A 25,543-nucleotide genomic window follows, 5' to 3' on the forward strand; every position below is an offset into this window, starting at 1 on the left:
GTTGTCATGGGTCGTAACCAGTTCGCGCTTTCAGCGTGGCGTTATTTTGTATCCACGCAAGCAGTAAAGTTAGGTTGATTCATGAGTGTGACGATATCAATTTGTATATACTGGCTTATGGCGGGAGTATGTGATATTTAGAAATGTTGGGAAATCCCGATCGCACGTAATCTTCTGCATGGTCAAAAAATAGTAAGAGTTTTAATGTAAATTAATAGGTTACTTCAAAGCAAGTCAAAAATCATTGTTTGAATTATATTCAGGCTCGCGCTATTAATTTGAAATATTTCCTTTTTAAGCAATTTTTATGAATCTAATTAAGTCAATATTCCGTGCAAATGTTATAATTTAATATGAGAAGAGTTCCAAAATTTTACAAACACGCTTTCATTTTACAATTTGCATATAATTGTACACATTACTATATGTGTTTATACTTTTACATGATCTGAATGCGGAGTTGTTACCAATTACCAATTAATGCAGAAATATTTCGATTTTAATTCATTACCGCTCGTAAATAAATTGAACAAATTAAAATTATAATATTTGTGGTTAGATTGTGGTCAAAATTGCAACAAAATCATTACATTTGTAACGGCTGCAATGAATGTGGAAATTACGCAGTTGAAAAGTGCATGAAAAGTAACCGGACTTTGACTGTTAATATTTTGTGGTCATAGGGCGAGTAGCAAAGCTATATATTAAGGATATCGCCAGTGTTATAAAAGTAGTGAGAAACATACAGTCTTCATGGTATTTAATTTACTTTATTAAAATTGTAATCATGATTGCATGAGTTTTAGAATTATATGTATGACTCCTACCTCCTCCTTACAAGATCAATCTGAGTAATAGAGATAAATAACTGCTTGTCTGTTAACTCGTCACCATCATCTTCAGTATAGAAGTTGCAGTTTCTAGCAAAACTTTGCTGAGTTCTTACAATTAAATCTACGATAGAGGCAATATGAAGGTAGAAACGTTGGTATTTATATTCATTCCAGATACAAGCCAGTTCGGGGAATTCAGCCAGACGTTGAATTGTCCTACTTACAAAATTCCCAACCCCTCACAGTCAGATTAAGGAAAATTTCATTTAGAGTAGCTTCCTGTAAACGCTAATTTCACAGGAAAATTATTCACTGCCACTTTAGAGAATTAGCCTCGTTCCATTTTTCGTTTGAATGTAGTCATATGGTCGAAAACAGATTCATACAAGTGTTATATACATTCGGTGTTGCTCATACGACATGGTGGACTAAACGAATTCAGTAAATTTGATGCATAACTTTAACTGCATAAAACTTTTAAGGGTATATTTGTATGGAAAAAATCATTGCGACTCTTTTGAAATGTGGAATACAAAATTGATATGATAAGATTCGGACCAGTATAAAAATTCTTATCTAATGACGAATGATTTGATATAAATTAGTAGTTTTTAACTATAAGAAGAGATCAACAACATTTGTGGTGTTGTTGTATCGTTTTGACCTTGCAATTCTTCGGGCTTTTAAGAAAACTTTTCATAGTAGAAATACTATTAAAAAATTAACTTTTGGCTACAGAAACACAACAGCTATGGCTTGGCCATTAATAATGAACCGCAGTTGACCCATAGCCCTAAACTCATTGTGATCCAGGCCATGGCCCATGTAGTTGCTAACTTTCAGAATCGTTTTGATTTTCAATGCGTAACCGCATATTAATTTAATATACATATTTTAAGTGCTTCTAAATAATTGATTAAGGGCTTATAAAGTTTTCATACTCTCCTTCAATCTGAAATGTTTCACATACGAGTAGATATACAAAATTAAAGAAATTGAACTAAAAAATATTCCTCAAAGGACATTAAAAAAGTCAGAATATGTACTTTCAATACTTACAAATCTTAAATCATTTAAACCACGATTTATAATCAAATGAGTATCCAACTTCAAAGCATAAATTTCCCAACCAAATAGCTAGTCAGCATTTGGAATTTTGAAATCTTTACAGCAATTTGCACACCCATACAAACATTAGTGTACCTAAATTTGCATGTAAGCATCAAACAGTCAGTGCCGAATATTCTATATCATTTGTATGGCTATGTCTTTACATGAATTTTCACCTATCGCACGCGCTGCACACCTATATGTTGACAAGTAAACACGTATACAAATATTTAATGTGCTAAGGAATGGCATTCAAATGGCACATGTAAACAAGTACAAGGTAATACATATATGTTTATATATATAATATTTATATATATATATATATATATATGTGACAACAACTACATGTACATTTGCTACGCAACGAAACATCAACACCACGTGCCGGCTGAATTAAATCATCGTCCTATTCCACTGTGCGCAAAAGGGAAACAACGCAAGATAATCCCTAACTTAGTAAGCAAGTTTACCTCAATACACACATAAACATACTTGTATAGCACATGTATTCACTACTACGGCATGTGCATACACAATTTTCAATTTACTCACCTTCAAATGTGCCAGTCTGTCACAGCACAGGCATCTTACAATTTCCGACTTTTTTATGTTTTTTTTTTCAAAATTACCATTGAAATGGATTGAATGGGCACACACGCACCAATGTTTACACTTTGCTCTTTAGATATACATATGTGTACATTCCAAATACTGTCTTACACACACACATATGGAAGTGCACGATATATTTCGCAGACGCAGTTGCCGTGAACTCTAATGAACCACACGAAAATGAGTGTTTGCCTTCGATGTCTGACGGTATTGTTGTTAATGCCTTTGTTCGACTACTTGTACTCGTATTACTGCTTGTATTACTGTTGAAATAGCTTACATACACATATGTATATGTTTAAAGTTGAGTTGTATGAGAAATAATAGCGAGATATTCTTGAAATAATGAGGGCTGCAGTAGTGTGACATATACTGAAGAAACTTTAGCGGAATATTATGAGTGGAAAAATTTGGAATCGTTTGACATTTGCGTCGCAGAAGTTTTATTGAAATATGGAAGATTATTTTAAAGAATTGTAGGCGGGATCTCATAAATTTAAAACGATGATATGATGCATAGATATCCTTATAAATGACTTTGTTTAAAAATATTATATTTTTATTAAATAAATATTAAGATGCGTATTGACCTGAAACACTCACATAGTCTTATCATAGATAATTCGCGAACTCTTTGGTGCCAGTTAACATCTGAAGATGTTCATTACTTCTTCTTTTTCTTTACTGGCATACTGGAACCATACACATTTGTCTCGTTATGACACGAAGACTAACGTGAGAAAAGCTCACGATTTCGCATGTAATTCCTCTGGTTGGAGAGTGCGCTATATACTTAGGTGATAAATTAAGTAGCTCATAATCTGCATCAACTATTGACTCACCGCTCTTTTATCCTGATTTATTTGGATGAAGAAGAAAATGAACTTCCATCATAAACAAAAGTGGTTCATACCTTCATAATCTCCGAATTCCATATAGTTTTGCGGCAAATTTTGAAAAATTCATTCCGATATAAAAATGCATGTCAATTAAGGAGGCTGCTGTGTCCACAGAAGACTACTTTGAAGAACTCCAAATTTTCTGATGGGTTAAACAATATAATGTACCACTAAGATAAGTGTTTCGAACAAAAGGGACTATGTTGAGAAACAATTAATCATTTTGCAAGAATTTTAATTTTTATTTGTAGACTAAGTACTAACCGGACCGCTTGCGTAAACACAAAAACTGGTCTCGCTTTTTCTGCAGAAGAGTGGCACAATATGAAAAACTGAAATAAAAAAGTGTAAAATCTCTATGAAATATTCAGTGGATTGCATTCAATGCAAATGATGTAGGTGTGTGTCCTACATATTCTAAAAAAAAATGTGAGACACTGTGGCAATATACAATGGTGCGTATGGAAGGCTATCAAGCAGATGGTAAAGGCCATGCTTCATGGCATTTTTATGGTAACCCAAGTCCATATGACTTGCTGGCATTCGGTGACTTACCAATGAAACATAAAAGTTACTACAAATACAAGTAGATAAAGCAGAGTTTTAGCAGTAGAGTGTAATAAGATAAAGACAAATATATACAATTGTGTGGATGGTTCGAAGGGACGCGTCGTTTATGCTATGTCATATTCCTTTTTCATTGAAGCAGATGAAACAAATTTAACTTAGCATGAGGTTTGCTTATATATATTTGCCTGTCTGGCGGTTGGTTGTCGATACTTACAATACTTCAATATATACATACGCGTTGTAAAACGACTTTAACACATTTCTAAATCGTGTATTTTTTGCTGCCTTTTTAACAGTCTTTAAATTTTGGTGGTGAGCGGATCCTGAAATTTTAGAATAAATCTATTTACTATAACTTCCATTGTAGTACCTTGGTTGCGTTCTACAGGGCGTATGAGTAGTGCTACATTATTGGCACTTGTGTGTGTTTGAATATGTGTATGTATTTAGTATTTTTCTAGTATCTTTATAAATTGTGATACTCAGTTTCAATTTTACTGTTATTGCTCTGAACTTTGTCGCAGAATTACTTTACCCTTACACATTTGTATGTAATTTGAACACAAAGAGCTGCGGATAGATAAATTCCTAATATACACATTGTTGGGTGTTCCTTTAATTTGTAACTCGTATATATTTTAGTTTTAAATTTCGTTATGAATACTTTTCAATGTCACCTTTCACTCCTATTCGCTACAATAAATCTTTAGAAACTGCTTTGGTCAGTTGCACTATCTTATATATACAACATATTAATCTCATATCAGTGTATAAAATTTAATATAATGACCTTCCGAAGCACACGTAAGAAACGTAGAATATATAATTTCAGTTCAAGACCTTGAAAGCCTCCTAAAACTAAGTAGCGGGTAATACGTGTAACAGCTCTGCATATGTCGCAACATTAACGCAGGTCGTAAATAAGACAAATGCGTCATTTTAAGGTTCAAAAATGTTGCATAAAATACTTACTTCTTACACTACGCAACCAATCTGAAAGAAAATTGAGTGACTGATATGCTAGGGGTAGAGGGGTATTTGTAAGTGTCCTGATAACGCATGTGAGTTGAAAAATTATGAATCTCGTACAGCTATTTTTTTTCATTTAGTAGTACATGACTTGACTTGACTTGACAAAAAACTTCAATTTGAAAAATTATTTTATAATTAAGAAAAACTCATAAAATTTTGCTCTTTTGAGCTTTATTAAAGATGTATTTAGGTTCCGGCAAAACTGATATCACAGTCGCCCATTCAGAGAACTTAAAGTCCAAACAAGTTTAAGATTTTGGTTCCGCATGTGATAAATCTGTGCTTGTGCTTGTAGAGAAATATAAGTACCCTTAATGTAGTATAAAGTTCCTTAGATATTTCCTTGAGTATCAAACTTCACAAAATATTATCCATTTTAAATAGCCCTTGTTTATAAGAAATGTTTCTTAATTTGTGCACCAATGTGGACGTCGTTGTTGATTTTCTTGAGGCAGTGTTCGGAAGTTTGTCATCAAGCCGAATTTCTCACTTCAAAAAGCAATATTTATCAACACGCGAATTTCCTCTTATCCATTTTTTTCACAGTAGTATAAGTTGCTTCACTCAATATGATTTAATTCGAATAGTGCCATCTTAGTGTCACGCCTGGATTTTTCAATTAACCTGTTACACTCAAACATAAGCCTGAAGGACAGAAGTTCGATTCCTTTTTCCCGGAACAAATTATCAAAATTAGACCGTATATAGCGCTCTAGACTAGTTCTACACGTTAAGGGATCGAATTTTCAAGCTACCATCGTAGTTATATGCCACCAGTCGATGTCATGCTGAAGCAAATCTCTTTTGTTTTTACCACACGTGATTGACAATGCAACAGTGCTGTCACGCTTATCGATTTGCCAATTGTTGCATACAGCTTTTTGAAAATGGAAGAAACACATACATATTTACATGCACACCTGAGCAACAGCGCACCGTTGTTTGAAGGCTAACTGAAACGAAGTAAAGCATGTCTGCACACACGACAGCAGCGAAGAGGTTTTTGCTGATTTCCTGGGCGCGAGGCGAGCAACGGGCGGGTGCAACACACAGACGGGCGCAACAATTGAATTTACGCAACCAACCCAATCAAGTTGCAGCAACTTACAAAAGGGGCAAAACAACTAAACAAATGCACAGCCAAAGCTTGCGCAAAAACACCAGCAACAATTTCATGAGCTGTTTTTGCAAACGCTTCGTAACAACAATAACAACACCATGCGAATAGCACTATCCGCTAACGTCACCGTGGGAGAAAGAAGAAGCAACGAACATAAGGAATGAAAGGGCAACAATTAGCGCTTGTATAAGCTACATGTCTATGTATGTAAGTATATGGACACGAAAGGATAAGCCGATGCTAAGCGAGTTGCATTTACGTACATAGATACGTTTACGTGCATAGACAACAGGCACAAATGCAAAGAAAAACACACAGTCTGCTTGCTTGCAGCAACATGCGCGTGTTTCAATAACCACAACAACAATATAAGCCATCAACAGAGCACGTGCGTACACAATCAAAACATTACCCATACCAGCACGTTGTTGCGCCTCAACATTATTGGCAGAGTTTTCAAAATGAACGTCGAGCCGCCTGCAACAGGAGACACACATACATATACGTATGTCTATTATAGCAGGACTCACGACTGCCGAAATCGCAAATTGAGCGCTTGCGCAGTGCGTTTTCGAACTCGTTTACGATTCATTTACGATATTAACGGGCGCAAGCAAACACGCGACGCGCAAAGGTAAGCAACAGAAGCAGTAGCAGTCAAGAGTACACAAATACAGCGTGAAATTGCAGCAGAAAGCGCCTTGGTCTGCGGTGGCAGCAATCAAGAGCCAACAGTTGCGCGCAAATTTCGCACAATCCCTTCATTCCTGGCAGCTGTCGCGCGGTTGGGGCTTTCAGCGTCCACAGCGGAGGTGTCCTTTAGACGCTAGCAGCAAGAACAGTCCACGTTCGTCCGTTGGGCTGTACGCACGTGCCCGTTTCTGCAGCGCTTTCGGTGTGATTTAGTTTTGGTAAAAAAAAACACTTCCAAAAAAAATCAACAGTGGTTAACTTTGAAATTTATATGGTAGGTGAAGTTGTATAAATAAATCAAATCTTAAAATAGAATGCGTTTAGGAGTGCGCGCGGTTCATGTAACGGCGTTGTTGTAGTGTACTCCTCATAAGAGAGTGATTTAAAATATTTTTAACGGAATTTACGCTTATGTGTATTTAACTAAATAATAATTTAAAAATATGAAATATAAGCAAATTAAAAATAAAATATTTTAATAAAATATTACAGAGAAAAATGTTATTGATTTTATGTGTATAATATTTTTAAAGGTGTAAAAAAATAAAAAAAATAAAACAAAACATTTTTTGAGTCTACAATAATAATTTGACACAATACTCATTGACAAATAGTGCACAACAGAATTGGTTAAGACTTAGTTTATAATTTATTTTTATTAGTTAAAACTTGCCATGAGCTCTTAGTTAAAAATTTTTAATGAGAAAACGGACGAATCGAAAGAAAATATTTTTTAATTAAACATTATTTTGTACAATTAACCAGTATTTGCCGAATTGAGGAAATTTTGAAACCAAAGACGCTTCACTGCTGCAATGATTCCATTTTTCGCTGCGGGAAAAAACATAGAAATCAACCCTACATATTGGGTTGTCAAAAAAGTCTTGCGGCATTTTTATTAAATTTTTTTTTTTTTTTTGAAACTGAAATAAATTTTTGATGACTCATGCCCAGCTCTTGACCGATGCTACGGCTGCTACTATGCCGGTCTCTTTCAACCAATTCAGCGATTTTATCTCAATTTTCGACGACAGGCCTTCCGGAGCGTGGCGCATCTTCGACCACCTTTACACCAGAACGAAAACGTTGAAACCATCGTTGTGCGGTGGAAATGGAAACTGTATCGGGTCCATAAACTGCACAAATTTTATTGGCGGCTTGAGATGCATTTTTGCCTTTATCGTAGTAGTACTGTAAAATATGCCGTATTTTCTCTTTATTTTGCTCCATGTTTGCGACGCTATAACTCACGAACGACTTAAAGGAAATGACAATCAATCAAACATGTGTTAGCGCGTGAAATGAGCTTTCCAAAAAGATATAGCATGACTCAATGCGACGAATAAAACTAGAACTACGCTCTTTCAGCGACAACTAGCGAAAATACCGCAAGACTTTTTTGACAAAAAAATATATCAGAAAGAATTCCTCGTAAAATGAAATACAGTTGCAAAACAATCAAACATTAACAAAATGGCGGGATTTTTGAAAATAAATTAATTTTGTTAAAGATATGGTCGTGTTCGGTCTGCCAAAATTCAATTTTTGAGCGCTCAAAAAATTTAGGAGCTGATCTTATATAGAATTATATATTTATATGTATACACAACCTAAAAAATAATTGTACAGTGATCCAATCAATTGTGTTATTCTAATAAATTTGAAAAACAAAGTTTTTATAAAAACGGGTTTTAAAACAAATTGATGGAGCTAACTGAATTATGTGGCTACATTTTAAATTACTGTAACTCAAAATACTATTTGGGACATCGAACCAAAATGTGAATATATTTTTTAAGACCTGTTGAAATATGAAAAAAAATCGACATCACACAAATTTCAAACTATAAACAGACTTTTTCAAAATAAAAATACACAGACTACGCGCAGGGGACTAAAAACAGTAAAACAGTAGGAAAACGGGCTAACTTCGATTGCTCTAAAGCGATAATACACTTCACAAAATATTTCTGACAGGAACATGATTTGATCGGTTTGTTTGTGTGGCAGCTAAATGCTATAGTAACCCGATCTGAAAAATGACGTAAGCGACGGTGCAAAAACCAAGAGTTTTCGGCGCAGAATTCCAGACTCTTTTTACGAATGGCTTCACTCATAAGCCTCAAATAGTACTCCTTGTTGACAGTTTGGCCGGTAGGAAGGAATTCGAAGTGCACAACAACTCGATAATTGAATAAAACTGTCCACATAATATTGATTTTTGACCTGCTTGACGTGGTTCTTTCGGCTTCGGCTCATCTTTGTCACGATATACGGCCGACTGAACGTCTGTTTCAAGATCGTAAGCATGGATCCAAGATTCATCGCCAATTATAATATGTTTGACAACATTCTAGTAGTCGGAAAGCATTGTTTCACAAGCGCTGAAGCAACACTGAGTTTCGAAAAACTGAGTGATCTTGATCAATCTTGCATTAAATTTTCTTAGCGCCACACTATCTTTCAAATAGTTTTCACTGATCCTTCTGCTGTTCCAGCGATGCCACTTAGAATAATTTATATCACTCCAAAACGCTTGATCTTCAGAAAGACAAACATATACTAAAGACTAACAATTATTTTGATGTGACATTTGGCACAGATGTCACTGACAGAGATTCCGATCCGAGAAAAAATGATTTCAGTGAAAGGGTTTTCTTGCGAATTTTAAATAAAAAGTTTACTATTTTTTGCTCACAGTATTACTAAAAGTTTTCGATACAGGTAGTTGATTCCGATCATTCAAGTTGTATGACAGCTATATGCTATAGTGGTCCAATCAGAACAATCGTTCTGTTTGAAATGCAGCTATGTGATATAGCGATACGATATCCCTTTGCAATAATATTATAAAATGTTATTTCCGCAATAACAATGACTCTAACTCTCGATGACACCGAAATTTTTTACTATTCTAGGCTAAACATTATCTTTTAACTGAATTCAAAACAGCATCTTGGGATTGAAGTGAAATTATTATTATTTTTTTGTTTGATCCAGTGAGTCTACCGTCCGCTTATTGTTTACTTAATCATATTAGCGACGTCTCATAACAGCTAAAACACATTTTAAAATAAAGAAAGTCTATTTTATAAATATTCCAGATACTCAGACCGTGATCTGTTTTTATTAATTGAACTTCGTTTACAAACAAATCGACTGCAATTAATTTCCAATTTGAATTTCAATCGAATAAAATTGTATTCTTTTACCATTAAAGCATCAATTGTGTTAGTGCGGTTGTGAATGTGTGTGCGCTGTGCTCGATTCGTGACTCGGTGCAACGGCTGTGTGGTGGTGGCAATCAGCGCGGTGTGGCGGCAAACACGTGTCTGCAATAGAGCGACTGCACACAGCTGCAAAAATAACATCAAACAACAGCTGATATAAGTACTGTTGCTTTGGCTTATCTATGTGTGCGCGTTCGTGAAAGTGTGTGTATATATGTGCGGCTCTTGCGCGGAAATTGAATCCGATTTTTCAGTAAGCAGCTGATTTGCGAGCACGTCAATGAATAAGCTACCAAATATATCCAATAACACAGTGTACAATAACAACAAGCTTAAAAACGGATGCGGAAATCATTTGAAAATTCAATGCTCGTGAGAAAAACGTATGAAAAAGTAAATAAAAAAGTAATAAAAAAATAATACAATAACAATTCTTCTAGCTCAGTTTTTGCAACTAACTTTCGAAGCAACATCCTCCAGTTTGCTATTTGGGTAAGTGAATGAAGTCTATAAAGTAGCTGCATCCGCTGTTGGCAATTTCATTGCAGCGGAAGTAGGCGATTAACGCTAATTGATTGCTAATAGGAAATGAAATGTAAACAGAATGAGATCAGCAGAATGAGACCAGCACTGTAGTTAAGCGCTTGCATGTGATTCTCTGGTGAGCGTAGGGTCTCAGTAGGGATCAAAAGCAGAGTCAAAAGATGAAATGGCAAATGTAAAATGTTCCTCCCACTACCATTCCATTAATTACATTATTACTTACTTGTTGTTACTACTAAAGTCGGTTGGAGCATTTTAATTATAGCTCCAATTGAAGGTTAAAAAGTTTTTTGTATAATTTATTTTATTTTCAAACTTTGAAAATAGTTTCCACTTAGAAAATATGCTTTATTATGTGCAGACTATACATTTTTTTAGTACAAAATTTGAAAATTTCTAAAATATATATAGATTTTTAATTAAGATATTAATTGAGAAGTAATAGTTTCAAACAAACTAGAAAGTTCCATATAAAAAAAACTAAATGAACATTAAATAATTTTTTTATGCTAAGTATATATAAAACTATACAGGTCATACTTAAAGTGCCTCCTCATAATATGTCCTAGGTAGACTGCTTTTCTTTGTTTTATAGTCTTTAACAACTATTTATTGTGGTTCACTCTTCTCAAAACTTCACTGTTTGTAACTCTATCTGTCCATGGGATTTTTAGGATTCTTCTAATAAGCCATAGCTTGAAGGACTCCAGCTTTTTCATATCTGTGATTTTTAGAGTCCACGTTTCCATCGCATAGAGAAGCACTGACCTAACATCACATTTCTTATATGTATATTCCAGCGTAAATGATTTTTATAAATATCATGAGAAGATTGAACAGTTGTGGTTACAATTGGCCAAATTTTGGTCATAAGGTGGCATATTTGAAGAAATTTTTAGTTAATTACTTATTGATTTGTGTAGTGGAAAGCGAAAGAATAAAATAAAATTTGAAATTGTGATATATGGGAAGTAGGCGTGGTCGTCTACACGTGGCGCGTAATCAGCCTACAATTTCCCCATGTTCGCACTGTGGCATACTTATAGAGGGCGGAGCCAAGCCCATTTTTGCGGCCGGGTTTGTGTCAACATTTGTGATTGTGGTTCAGGAAACACAACTGGATATACAAAAATTTACTGTTTGGTGCCGATTGTTTAATGGCAGCATTATCGAACCTTACTGCTTTCGAAATATGGAAGGAAATGTCGTTTTAATCGTAATAATCCACGATACTGACAATTCCTTTGCCGGAATTTGATGAAATCGACGCGTATGATATGTGTTTATAACTAAACCGTGCGCCGCCTCATGTTTCTCGTCTAAACGTGAAAATATTGCGTGAAGAAAACCAGAAGAAATTCGCAAGAGAAAGCGCTGAATATGGTTCTACCAAAAGGTTTTAACTTGAAATAGTGACCACAGAGAAACCAAAAAATTTGCATAGAAAAATTGTAAGGATAGGACATCAACGTAAAAGACTCTTTGTAAGACAATATGGCTATATGGTTAAATGACTCAGAATGATAAGCGGACTTAGGCTAATGCCCTAACTAGCCTCCAATTAAATGCTGTGAAATCTAATGACCTTGTATTGGTGACGTATACTAAAGGTAAACTAACCCAAAGAGGTAAAAGTGGGCATAAATGAAAGTGAACAAAAACGAAAATCTGCGTATATGTAGAAGTTCTTGTTATATATACAAGTACAATGTGTGGATATGTGTAGTAAACTTGTTCATCCATTCCGTTTCATTGTTGTTGTCTTGCGACTTAATGCACCGGAAAATTTTAAATAAAAACACAGACATCGATTAGACCATTTGAGCGCACATATGCGCAAAAAAAAGGCAAAGCAGAAAAAGGAAATTGAAAAAATCATTTTCAGATTTCGGTATTGTGCAAAGCTTGTCTACTCAGCATATAAATGTGCATTTTTTATCACATATGCTCTTCTGTAGATATATACCGCATTTTAGGGTAGTCCAATACAAACAGAAAGAAGAAGAACCTTTAGGGTATGCCAATTGTCCAACAAAAACTATTATTATTAATTATATTAATACCCCAGTACCTATTATTGATGTTCTACCGAAAATATTGGTCAATGTGTCAGATGAAATTCAGGCGTAATCTTTTTCTGACAATAGTGTATCTGCGTGCAATAAATGGGTTGATTGGGATCAATACTACTGCTATCCCCATATACCTATGATAAGGATGTATAAGTCTTATGTACCTGAAGGTACTTCCCTGGCGGCGTTGCACACAATTTTGTTACCAAATTCCCATTTATAATAGCTTTCGAACTTTACTAAGGTGTCTCCAAATCTCTCAAAAGTTGCTATTCTTCTTCTTTACTGGCGTAGACACCGCTTAAGCGATTATAGCCGAGTAAACAACAGCGCGCTAGGCGTTTCTTCTTTCTCGCTCGCTCGCTCGCTTTATATTAAATTCAAAATTTTTAACCTCTAAAGTAACATACACACTCGCATCTACTAGCGCAAACATTTTGCTGTCTCTGCATTTATGTTGGCAAACAGATGCTTACCGGCCAGGCAAGTGGAAATCAATACATACATACATTTGGCTGTGCGTACGAGTAAGTGAGCAAACAACATCCTTATTCGCCTCTCAGCTCATTAAACTCATATTTTATGTGATTTTGTGAGCCAAGCAACAATTGTACATATGTATATAACCACCCATAATGTATGCTTATGCGCATAGCACGGCGTTGACACAGCTAATTTTAGTCCATGAACGTGAAAATTCGTGGAAGAAAGAATGAATAAATTTGATGCGAAATAAATTGATAAGGATGCATATACGAGTAGAGCAGCATACTTTTTTCCTCCATCAAAGCAACACAAACTCTATTCACGGCCGTGCAGCTTACGCCGTGGTGTGTCTATGAACATCATACGCCGTGTAACGTCTGGCCACAGCTTGTTATGAGTGCTTTAATTTTCAATCGCCTTGATTTATTCGATCACACATACTGCTGACGAACACACACAACACAAGACAGCCCAGTTGCCTATGGAGGTTTGCCATGGTGTATACGTAACGTATTTTTAGCAAGTGTAGAGTGACGCTAATTTAGGAACACTGTTAAAAGAGGGAGAGGGGAAAAGAACATGTATAGAGCCACAAAATAAATGCAAAAGAACGAGAAATTCACGTCGTATAACGGAACGCTCAAAAACTGGCAGGTGGGAAAATAAAATTATGTACCAAATAAAGACAAGCTGCAAAAACATGCACATAAATATACATTATGCTTTGTTTTGTCCACGAAATAGCAACACAGATTGTGCCACCACTTTAGTGGCAATTTTCGTTATTAAATTTGCTTTGTTCACCGGCACTTTCACACGATACTTACACACTAACACTCATACACACAGTTTAATGGGAACGAATTGGTAAATACAAGTATGGCAAGGACAAATTTGATGGCTCGTTATGTGGTTCGTGGTTATGTTAAAAAGGGAACTGTTAGTTAATCGATTATTGGACATAAGGTTGTGGCATATTTGGCATCTGTGTGTATTAATAAAATGCTGCTAGTTCATTTGCATATCTGCATACGCACACATAACTATAAAATATATATGATGACTGCGGAAATCAATCTTTTGTTTTATGAATGCGTTCATAAAAACTAAATAGTTTCATTTCAAGTGTAAATCAGGGTGGACATGTCGGTGAGTAAATTATAAGACTTTGTTACTCTTGTTCTTGTTTTTGCTATTTCGCAAACAGCTTTAGGTAACTTTTTTTGGCTAAAAAAATCATGTTCGCTCAAGTTATGTAGATACCACTGTAGCATAGACGGATTTTATGTTACTCATACGCCATGGTGTTCGTCTAAAAATTGTAATGCGAACATATGACAAATAATATAAACAAAACAAAATTTTACAAAACTACTGGAGTACCTGACTTCACTTTTAATTTCGATATTTTTGGAAAAATAAGGCAATGTATCCGCGAGTCATCCTTTCAAGTAATACAAGCTCCTAATTTCTTGCATTTCATCCTTACTCAGATCTAGGAAAAAAATCAAAAGTTTTAAGAAATAATTTCAAAAATATGTATAAAGTAGGTAATTCCCTTCTAAATTTTTTAAAAATAATTAAAAAGATGAACAAATGTATAATTTCGAATTTAAAGGCACCGGATATTTCATGGTCCTTCCAGTAATAGTTTCAATTGAATATGCTTGATTTGGTATTTAAACTTCTTTTTTCATGATCATACAGGTGCTAAAAACTCAAAACCAGAAAATCTTTGCAACAAAATATATAAACAGACACGACATTATAAGCACTCAGATAAAGAGCTTTACTCCAAACGCCAAATAATGGCAAAACTCAATGACAACACTCAATTACACCACTGCAAAGAAATATAGCAACAACAAAAATATGCATACAAAACCATATAGTCAGTATTTATTCGCAATCATTGCACTTTATTCTCGTATGGGCTACAAAACTGCCTAACCAAACAGAAGCTTCGACTCGACATATGTAAGTATGCATATAAACAGCGCCAGAATCATATTGTAGTATTACAGGAGTGTGAGCTTTAGAGGAAAATGTGAGAGATTTGCAATAAATATGTGCACGAAATGATTACAAGTAATGTGTTAAGATTTGTATATCAATTTCATTTGCTTATGTTTGGATTCGCCTCAATAATGACCAAAAACAGCCGATAGCCGATATTAGCAGAAGAACGCTGCGGCAAAAGCAAATGTGCAAATAAAGCAGTAAACTTTTAAGTCTGATAAGCAAGAGCACACTGCCCTTGCAGCCTATTAAATAAAAGTACGGGTGAGACCTTACCACAGAGGAAGCAATAAATAAGGGAGGAAAGGGATGTGATGGCCGTAAAGTGACCGAGATATTTATATTTTCCGGTTCTATAAAAGCGCACTGTCATGAAAAATGTCTTAAAAAATTGAGAAGTATAAAAGAAAAAATGTGATTTCCTCTGATTGTGAACATAATAATGAAAAGATGAGGCAAGCTGGATATTTTGATGAGTGTCATTTTCTTCTCATTTTCTCTTTGCGGTGGAAGATTTAATATTTAAAGGGAGCAATAATTATACAAAAGCTCCTTACTTTTTGTGATCCTTCGAATATAGGGTTTCTTCACATTTTTTTTATACTAAGTTATTCACGAAAGTATCCGTCCTTTTTAGTCATTTTATTTACACATTCGTATTTTTGGTGGCAAGTAATACATATATCTATATCTATAGTGCTGGCGTGTCGAAATACTTCATAAAATATTAAGTCAACTCACGCGCGCTGTGGCATACGCAGGCTCTTACGCAGCGAACAGGCACGCCCATGACCGCAATGCCTTGACCTAGAAGTGGCAAGCCCAAAGCAGACATCATATTCTAGCAGTAGCAATAAAGCAATTTAGCTTTCAGCTTGATTGTTTAGCAAGCCTACATTTACATCGGCTGTTCCACTAACCCATTAGGCAACCCAACAGACGACTTCACCTAAACGCAGCCTTTTCTCATCGGTTTGCCACCCGAAGACATTACGAATCGCATGCAGACAGCCGAAAATCCAATCTTCTTAAGTATTTGCGCTATGCGCCATTTCTCGTTCCTTGTCTTCTCCAACGTTGCGTGTAAATATTCAACAAGAAATCGCTAACCGCCCTCTGTACCCAGACCAACTACTTTCGGGGACCACAAACCTCAATGCTGGGTGCAAATGCCTGTGTAACGCACAATCGCTGCCTGAATTGCGCCACAAACATTTTCAGCACCGGCAGCTATATGGTGTGTGGCACTTCCGTTGCCTGGTGGCATTGACTGCTTGTCGTACCCTACCGGCGGCTGTGGGATGCAACCTAACATAAACAAACGTCGCTGATGGCGTGTCACACACAAATGTATATGAGTGTGTGCAACAACACTTCCAGTTGTGGCGTTTGTGGCACGAGCTAGGTATTCGTTTGGTTACAGTTAAAGTTTGTCGGAGTTGCGTGTATATGCCTTAATATCATCATCAATGGCATTGAGCGTAAAGAAATAGTACCAACCAGGGTGTCGAAGGAGGCTTTATTAGTGGGCGGTGTGTTAAAAGCTGCAGTCATTTCCATTGATAAACATCTCCGCCGAGTAATAAACATTTTTATAGTCAATTTGCCTTTCACTTCAATTTACAACAAATATCTACAAGCAAGTGCATGTTGCTGAAATGCGGAAAGGGGAGTAAGCAGTAAGACACAAATCGAAGGATATATGAAAATTAAGAAGGAACAGAAACTTCTGAAATCGCCGAAAGGGGAATATGCCAGATCAAAATGATACTCGAGGTGTGAAAGCGAAAAAGTCGAAAATGAATAAAAGCCAGAGAAAGAAATATAGCCAAAGACGGCAACAAGAAAAAATTAAAAAAAATGCTAGTATCCGTACAGCTGGTGTTGCCTAATAAAGTCACATAATGCTGTTGGATTTTTGAAAAATGTAACGGAAATCAGTAGCGGCAGATAGGCACCTTTAAAAGTTTGCGACAAAATAATGCAAAGCGCCAAGGCCAATCTGGAACGAATTTATGATTAAATTTTAAAGCAGAAAAAGTCACAAGCATCCAAAAATGTTAAATTGAGTAGTAACCCTTGGTTTTTTGTTTGTTTTCAATCATCGTTCTTATGATATTCATAATATCTTCATAGCAAAGCAGTGATTTTACAAATTTCGAATTGTCTACTTTGGGAACGATATATTTCGGCCGAAAACTGCATGGATTCAAACTGTCGTTCACAGTGCTGATTGTCTCTTATGATGCAAGTTTTGTACGATCTTTTTCTCTGTATGGTTTCTGTTACCCAAAACCTGCTCTATCGATTAGGTAGATAATAAAAAAACTATACTACCATTTTTAGTGTTTTTGTAGTGATAAAGCTACTATAAACGCCACAGTTTAACGAAAAAATTCTTCATTATAGAAATCATAAGTTAACTCCCTTTCAATTCAGTTATTTTTGTAGCCTTCTATGGCCAATATAAGCACTTGGTTCATATTTTATATAAACGAAAGCGAAAGGATGCAACAGAATAACAGGGTAAGAACAAACCGAATAAGGAAAGAATAACGCCATAATGACTAATGAACTTATGAGGCAGTGAAAAAGTTCCCTATCTCAATTAGTAAGCACAAAAAACCGTAATTGAACAACATCTGTATTTTAAGCAGCGATTAGCTCTTTAATTAAATCATGCTATTAAAGTTAAAAGCCGGGTAAAAAGGCCATTAAAATTAATGGAACCCTAATTTTTAATTTCCATCCAAATTCCAAAGCAAAACTTTTATCCAAAAATAGTTAATATTTATAAATTAAACAAAACAGGAATTTAAAAATAAAAAAAAACAAATTCTATAAATAATATAAGGAAGGAAACTTCTGAATATTGAGCCATAATTAAAAAACACGCAAGCTTTAAGCAAGATGCTGCCCTTGTTTACGTACACAAAAAGGAAAATTTCAACTTTAACAAAAAACTGAAAACGGTGTCGGAGAAGCCACAAGCAGGCAATGAACTCACAAACTCATCACCAGCTGCCAGTTAACATTCAACTCTTTTCCTGCCCCACTTAAACTAAAATGAACAAAGGTTCTTAAACTTATGCCATATTATTTTTAAATTTACTGGCACCTTATTCGGTTATTGTGTGTTTTGTTTTACACCTGCTTTGGCCGCCATGATGGTCACTTCTTTATTATAATCTTTAAGTAGACAAACTGACAAAATATAGTAAATGTGACAGTTTAGTATGAGAGATAAAATGAGAGATGGGTGGAGACAGGGGAAGTTATTATTGACAATTAAAATTGAGTGAGATAAGTATATCTATGTATGCGGGTTCTGCATAGTTTATGCTCCGTAAAGATACCTATTGTATATACCTTTGTACCAGATATATTTTATAACATACATATACATCCCTCATCTCCCTTCAACAGCTGACAGTACATACAATTTTGTAGGTGTACCAGTTTATATATTTACATGGGTTATTTCCAAAGGTAAACGACGCATATTGGGTTGAGTTGCTGTTATTTCAACGTATTTAGATTGGTGGTGGTTAACCAAATTGACGGAAGTTTTGGGCGTGTTTAAATTGTGGAAATTATGCTGAGTGTTTGCTCAAAATATATGTATTTATGTGTTTGTGTATGTGCAGATATTTGCTATTGTATCTTAATTTATAAATTAATAAATTTGTGAAGTTATTGACATTATTTACTTAAATGAATTTTCTTTTGGCTTCCGACCTGAGTAATTGGAAACCCCCTTTAATGAGCAAACACCTTTGTGAGGCGCCAATTCAAACACCGTTTTGTTGAATATTGGGACTATTGGGTTGTTTAAGGAATTGCTGTTTATTGCTGGATTATTTACCCCTGTCAAGAAAGTGTCGGGAATTTATAAATAAAACGGAAATTTTTCAGTCATCATCCAAATTTATTTTATCGCCTTCAAAGTAACATCCATTTAAAGCGATGCCGATATAACTAGGCACTTTCCGGAATGGCCTTCAGCTCTCGCGTCGAATTTGTTTTGATGTCTTCAATTAACTCAAAACGGTTTCCCCGGACCGATTCTTTGAGTTACAAGAATAGCCAGAAGTCACATGGAGCTAAATCAGGTGAATACGGTGCTTGCTCAATGATATCTGTTGAGGTTTTGGCCACAATTTAACACAAATACGTAAAAAATTTTGTAAAATTCGACAAACACTACTGAGGTTGAATGACAAAACAGCTGCTGTAAGCCCACTGGTTGACAGATCGCGGTAATAATTGGCACCATAATTAAGGATAGTTGTACCAATCTAGGAAAAAAAAATTATGTACCTGTATTCCATATAAGCGGGAGATGAGAGGGGGAAATGAAGAATGCCCGATACTTTCTTGATAGCGTTAATAGCTATTCATTTTAGTATTTAAATAACAGCGGACCAATTGGAAATGACGAAGGCTGTGTTGATCCGGTGATGAGATAATGGCGGTGACAGTATTCAGATGAAGTATTAATTTAATTTGTGAAACATATTCTGATAATTTTGAGGCCTTCTCGCCATATAATTATTAATTTTTTCTCCTTGGTTATATGTTATAGTTTAACTAACATATTTTAGTAGCAAATCTGTCATGATGATCTGCAAAGGAAATCACTATCCTCTGGTCCCGCTTTCAGAAGAATGGGAATAGATCTGCATAAACATCAGCCGTGATTGGTGTAATCTAATATTTACAGTTAGGTCAATTTTTAAGACCCCATAAATGGCTATTGCAAACAGACAATGATTTGAAACATAGTAGCAGACTTTGTACACAATAGAAACGAAAAAACCATATTATTACAATTCACAGTCACCAGATGATAATATTGGGTTGTCAAAAAAGTCTTGCGGTATTTTCGCTAGTTGGCGCTGAAAGCGCGTAGTTCTAGTTTTATTCGTCGCATCGGGTCATGCTATACCTTTTTGGAAAGCTCATTTCACGCGCTAATACGTGTTTGATTGATTGTAGTTTCTTTTAAGTCGTTCGTGAGTTATAGCGTCGCAAACATGAAGAAAAATAAAGAGAAAATACGGCATATTTACAGTACTACTACGATAAAGGCAAAAATGCATCTCAAGCCGCCAATAAAATTTGTACAGTTTATGGACCCGATACAGTTTCCATTTCCACCGCACAACGATGGTTTCAACGTTTTCGTTCTGGTGTAGAGGTGGTCGAAGATGCGCCACGCTCCGGAAGGCCTGTCGTCGAAAATTGTGATAAAATCGCTGAATTGGTCTAAAGAGACAGGCATAGTAGAAAAAAAAAAAAATAAAAAAAATAAGAAAAAAAAAATAAAATAAAAATTAATAAAATTCAATAAAAATACCGAAAGACTTTTTTGACAACCCAATATAATACATAATGTTTGGACTCAACAGAAACCTAAAATATCAAAAAAATATTTAACGCCAACAAAGAATTTCTTAGTCTAGTCCAACATAATGGAAGGCAGCTTTCTGTAAATTATGTGGATAATTTAATTGCAAGTTGCCATCAAAGATGTCTGGCTATAGTAGATTACGTGGCGGATTAGAGCAAGTATTGAATCACATTTTGCTCTACATTTTAGGAAACGAATGATATTTTGATACTTTTGATCTAAAATATCGGTTAATGTGTGAGCTATATATAACTGAATTTAAAGGATAACCCTTATCTGACAATTGTATGTCTGTGTATCAAAAATGAGTTGAATCTGGCCAATACTGCCCTTAGCCCCTATATAACTAATGCAAAGACTTTAAAAGAGTTATCAGTGAATATGAGAGAGCGTATCTTACTCAAAACAATGTTTCTTTGCCTAAAATAGATAAATATGAACGAAAACTTGACCTTTTCTCTATAGAACTAATTTCAGGATTTTTGAACATTCGGTTGACCTTACTCTATATAACTGATTTTTTAGTATGTAGCATGTGATATTGTAAAAATTAGATGAAATACATGTGTGAGTAAGCCTAATTAGAAAGGTCAATCTTAGCAATATCTGATTTATTACATCTCGTATAAGAATTTGTTAAAAAAAAATTTCTCCTCCCTCGCAAAAAATTTTTATGACGAGGAATAAATAACCAGTATTTGAAAACATGTGTATTAATTTCAATAATTTATAAACAATATTTATATCTGCTGGGGGACTACATAGGAAAAATGATGACTGTCATCGGCACTCAGTAAAAATATTTAACATAACCTTAGAGGATTCTTATGAAAATACTGCATTGAAAAAGTATTCTGAAGACAGATTATATCTTTATACATCAATTGGAATTTCTAGAGCCTTTCACATATCTGCCAAGTTGACTTGTTTTAATATCAGATAATATCTCTAGGTGGCTAAAACGAGCCATGTGCTTTAAACTTAAATATGCAAGCAATGAACAGAAGAGTATAAAATGCGGAGATAATTCAACCTGTCTATTTTGGAGATAACTTGGATTGCATTAGGGATCATTCAAAACTTGCTATTTCACTATTCATTCCTCCCACTTCACTTACTTGAGCTATTTTTGTCGTTTCCAGCAATCGTCTCGGCTAATATACATATGTTACATGTTTTTTTTTTTTTTATTTATGCCTCCACATCAGCACAGGAACTACCATGGTTCAATTTCATTGGGTAGTTAGATGTGCCAGTGCCAGTAATAATGGCTAACCAATGCTTATGCGCTTTTCTGTTATGTTATGCCACAGTAGAGATTGACAGGTTCAACAGTATTGGATCAAAAGCAAACAGGTTTTGCATAAGTTCCATCCCTCACTTGTGATATCTCTGATGCGCAAATCTCGCGCTGCATGTGATTGTTGTTGTTGCTATGCTAATGCTTTTGATTTTTTGCGTGTGCTTTTGTTTGCCTAAGTACCGACAAAGCATGTATCATTCGCTTTAATGGCATTTTTTCAGTGCACTCGGTTGTTTGTCCTTAGCCAGCAACAAACACATAAACAATCACTTCACACTTTATTTTCCACAGTTTTTGTTCTCATTTTAGCAATGTGTGTTTATTGGTGGAGAGTTGACTGTAGCCTGCGGTTAACGCAAACATATGTTTTTTGTGTTAATGAATTTACTCATTTTCATATCAATTTTGTTTTGTTTAGAAACTTCTTTTATTTTTACTGTGACAAAGGAGTAAATCAGCTCATATGAGCTTTTTTTAGTCGCTTATTTTTTTTTCATTCGTCTTTTTAGAAAACGATTTTTTTTGTAACGCCTATTTTTTTCTAAAGAATAAGCTAAGTCCATTTTTCAGGACAATAATACTGATTTTTACCTCGTTTTAAAAATTATGAAGCTAACAAAATAATACTTCTCGCATAAATTAGAAAAAAATTTAATTCCCTGTTATTCACCCACGTGCATCACCGAACAGTTAGTCCAAAATTATATACCTTCGTGGCTTATTAGACAGTTACATCCACAATTACTTCAAACGCGATACAAGAATTGAAAATAATTCTTTATAAAGCCATGAAAGAATCACGTTACTTCATTTTCACATTTCGCTTACCATTAAGCAACCATTACACACGCATATGCTCTATTCAAGTGGTATTTCAATACAGCTTCGCTTCCTTATCAAAGGCAGCGTTTTAAAAATAGCTTTGCCATTCTCTGGCAGTCTCCGTAACAAAGCTATATGTGTTTCTCACTCTCACAGCAAATCCTCTTCAGTGTTTTTTCTTGCTATGCCTATCTGCTGTCTGTTGCCTTGTCACTTTGTCAACCCGTCCATCATTTACACTCTTTACTTTGCCGCGTTTGCTACTTATTCATATCTTCTACATTGTTTCTATGTACTTTTGTTTCAATTTCATTTCCTTCAAGCGCACAGGTGTGTGCCTCATTAACAGCGTCAGCTGTTGTACCAGCAAAGCACTATATAGACTTGATTCTCTTTACATTTGTTGTTGTTTGCTGGCGTTCGAGTGCATTGTCGCACAAGCATATACATTTTTATTGTTTTCGCTTGTTCTTTCTTCATTTTATATAATGCTTGCGAGTGATTTGTTTGTTGTTTTTGTTAAATGACTATTTTTACACAAAAAAAACAGAAAACGTAGCTATTATAAAAAGGCTTGACTTATAAGGCATTATTAAAGAGTTGTTCGTCAGGGCGTATGAGTAATATCAGACGGCAGTTTATCTGCAGAACTTTCGCCAGAAATTTGTGATAGAAGCAAAGCTTACATTTTTTTTATTTTTCGAATAACTCAGATCAAGTAATTTATTTATCTTCAATTTCTAAAGTCACATTTATTAAGACTGGATATCCTTTTCTTATGAAGAATCGGATTTTTTCTACCCTAGCTGCCCAATATCTTGGAATATGTCCCATTCCTAGCGGCCGACGGTATAATGGCATAGTACAATCTAAAGCTCTTCTAGGATTATATTGCATAGAATACCATTCCAGTTCTATTACAAAAGTTTTGCTGAATTATTTAGTTATTTCCCCTTCCACCTCGTACACATACTCGTACTTCAACTGATATGCGTGCGACTGAATATTAAAAATTACGTGCAAATAAATGTGCTTGTTGAGAAGTTTACCGTTATTGAGAGTGATTTTATTAAATGCTAAATAATCCTTAATTATCCTAAGCCCATAAACCTACCATATAAATTTAATAAAATACATACATAAAAGCATTTGCTTACTTCATTATTATATGTAATAGAGCAAATATTTGCGCCGACACACACAGTTTCACCCGCTATATACAAGTTATGTGCGTCTATATTTTCGCTTACATTCGAAGAAAACGCACATGTGCGGAAGGCGAAGACTCATACGCTGTGGAACACCTTTAATCGCTGGAACTTTTGTGATGCATATATCGCCTGAAAAAAAAAAACTGTAAACATAACCTTGTTTTTTGTCCTGCTTTGACGTGTTTTTTCAGCTTGAGCTCACCTTTGCCACGTTATTCGTCCGATTAGTCATTAACGAGAAGTGGTTTTTCGAATGAATGTAGTGACGTTGGAACCAAGCGTGGATTCAAAATGGTTTTCACTAATCCTTCCGATATTCCATCGATGCCCGTAAGATCACTGACTTTTAATCGTCGCCTTTTAAGCACCAATTCTTTTACTTTATTGACGTGTTGATCATCAGTTGATGTTGATGGCCGTCCTGGACGTGGTTACGGTTGTGTTTCAATTACTCTATTTATTAAAAAAACCGCACCAAAATCCTTAGCCTAATTTTATAGACTTAAGCATACAAAGGCACATAAGGACAGACAAATCGACTTTGTTAAACTATGTATGATATATTTGTAGTATAAGTCTGCACTTGCCTTTAAAGCTGGTGCAATTATTTAGTAAACCGTTAAGCTACGACAGTACGCGCATTCAAATACACACAGACAAGCTAGCTCTTGACACCTTTTTCCTATTATCACTGCCATTGTTGTTTTTGTTTTTTTGTTTTACTTTTTCTTTGCAGTTGTTTGCTTTCTTTGCAGAATTTGTTGTTATTTTCATTCAAATTACACAGCAAAAATGTTGGGAATGAGTTCTTGGACTGTATACTTTTTTATCGGACACAATTTATATATATATAAAATATATATTATTAGAGCCTCTGTTCAGGGTATTAAAAAAATGTGTCATAGATACAAGAGTTATGTAAAGTTTATCTCACCCGAAACTATACAAAATACAACCTCCTCTGGTTTAAAATTTGAGATGGGAAGATCCAGTGGAATAACGTTGAGCATAACTAATGAAAGATAGCTTATAAAATAATTAAGATTACAATATATTTTTGTTCAGAAGTTTTAATAAATGTGGATCAAATTGTACTCTTAAAACTGCAAAACTGATGAACAGTAGCTGAGCAATAATTTCTTACAGTGTAAATATATTTACCGGAAATAAACGTAGTATTATTCCTGGTTTAGTGTATTGTAAATGGAAAATTTTAAATGCAAGTAAAGTGAGCGCACCGAATGAAAGAACATTTCAACACAACAGAACAAGTTCCTCGAAACCGAAAGGAAATGCGACAGTTGAAGGCAAATGTGAAGGTGTAGACGCAAATGAGGAAGTGGAAAGGTGAATGTCATAAAGGTGACGGTGTTTAGATTAAAATGCAGCAAAGCGCTACAAACAAGCAAAAGCAGAAACAAAAGGCATATTGGATGTGAGTGTGTGTAGGCAAATGAATGAGAAAGCAGAAATGTTTCTGGAATCCAGCATATGTACACATGTTTATAAACATGTGACTGTTCAGTTATTTGCGCGTGTGTATATTTGAGTGACCTGACCATGTGTGCACAT

The sequence above is a fragment of the Bactrocera dorsalis genome, chromosome 2 (genome assembly GCF_023373825.1).
Source record: "Bactrocera dorsalis isolate Fly_Bdor chromosome 2, ASM2337382v1, whole genome shotgun sequence".
NCBI lineage: Eukaryota > Metazoa > Arthropoda > Insecta > Diptera > Tephritidae > Bactrocera > Bactrocera dorsalis.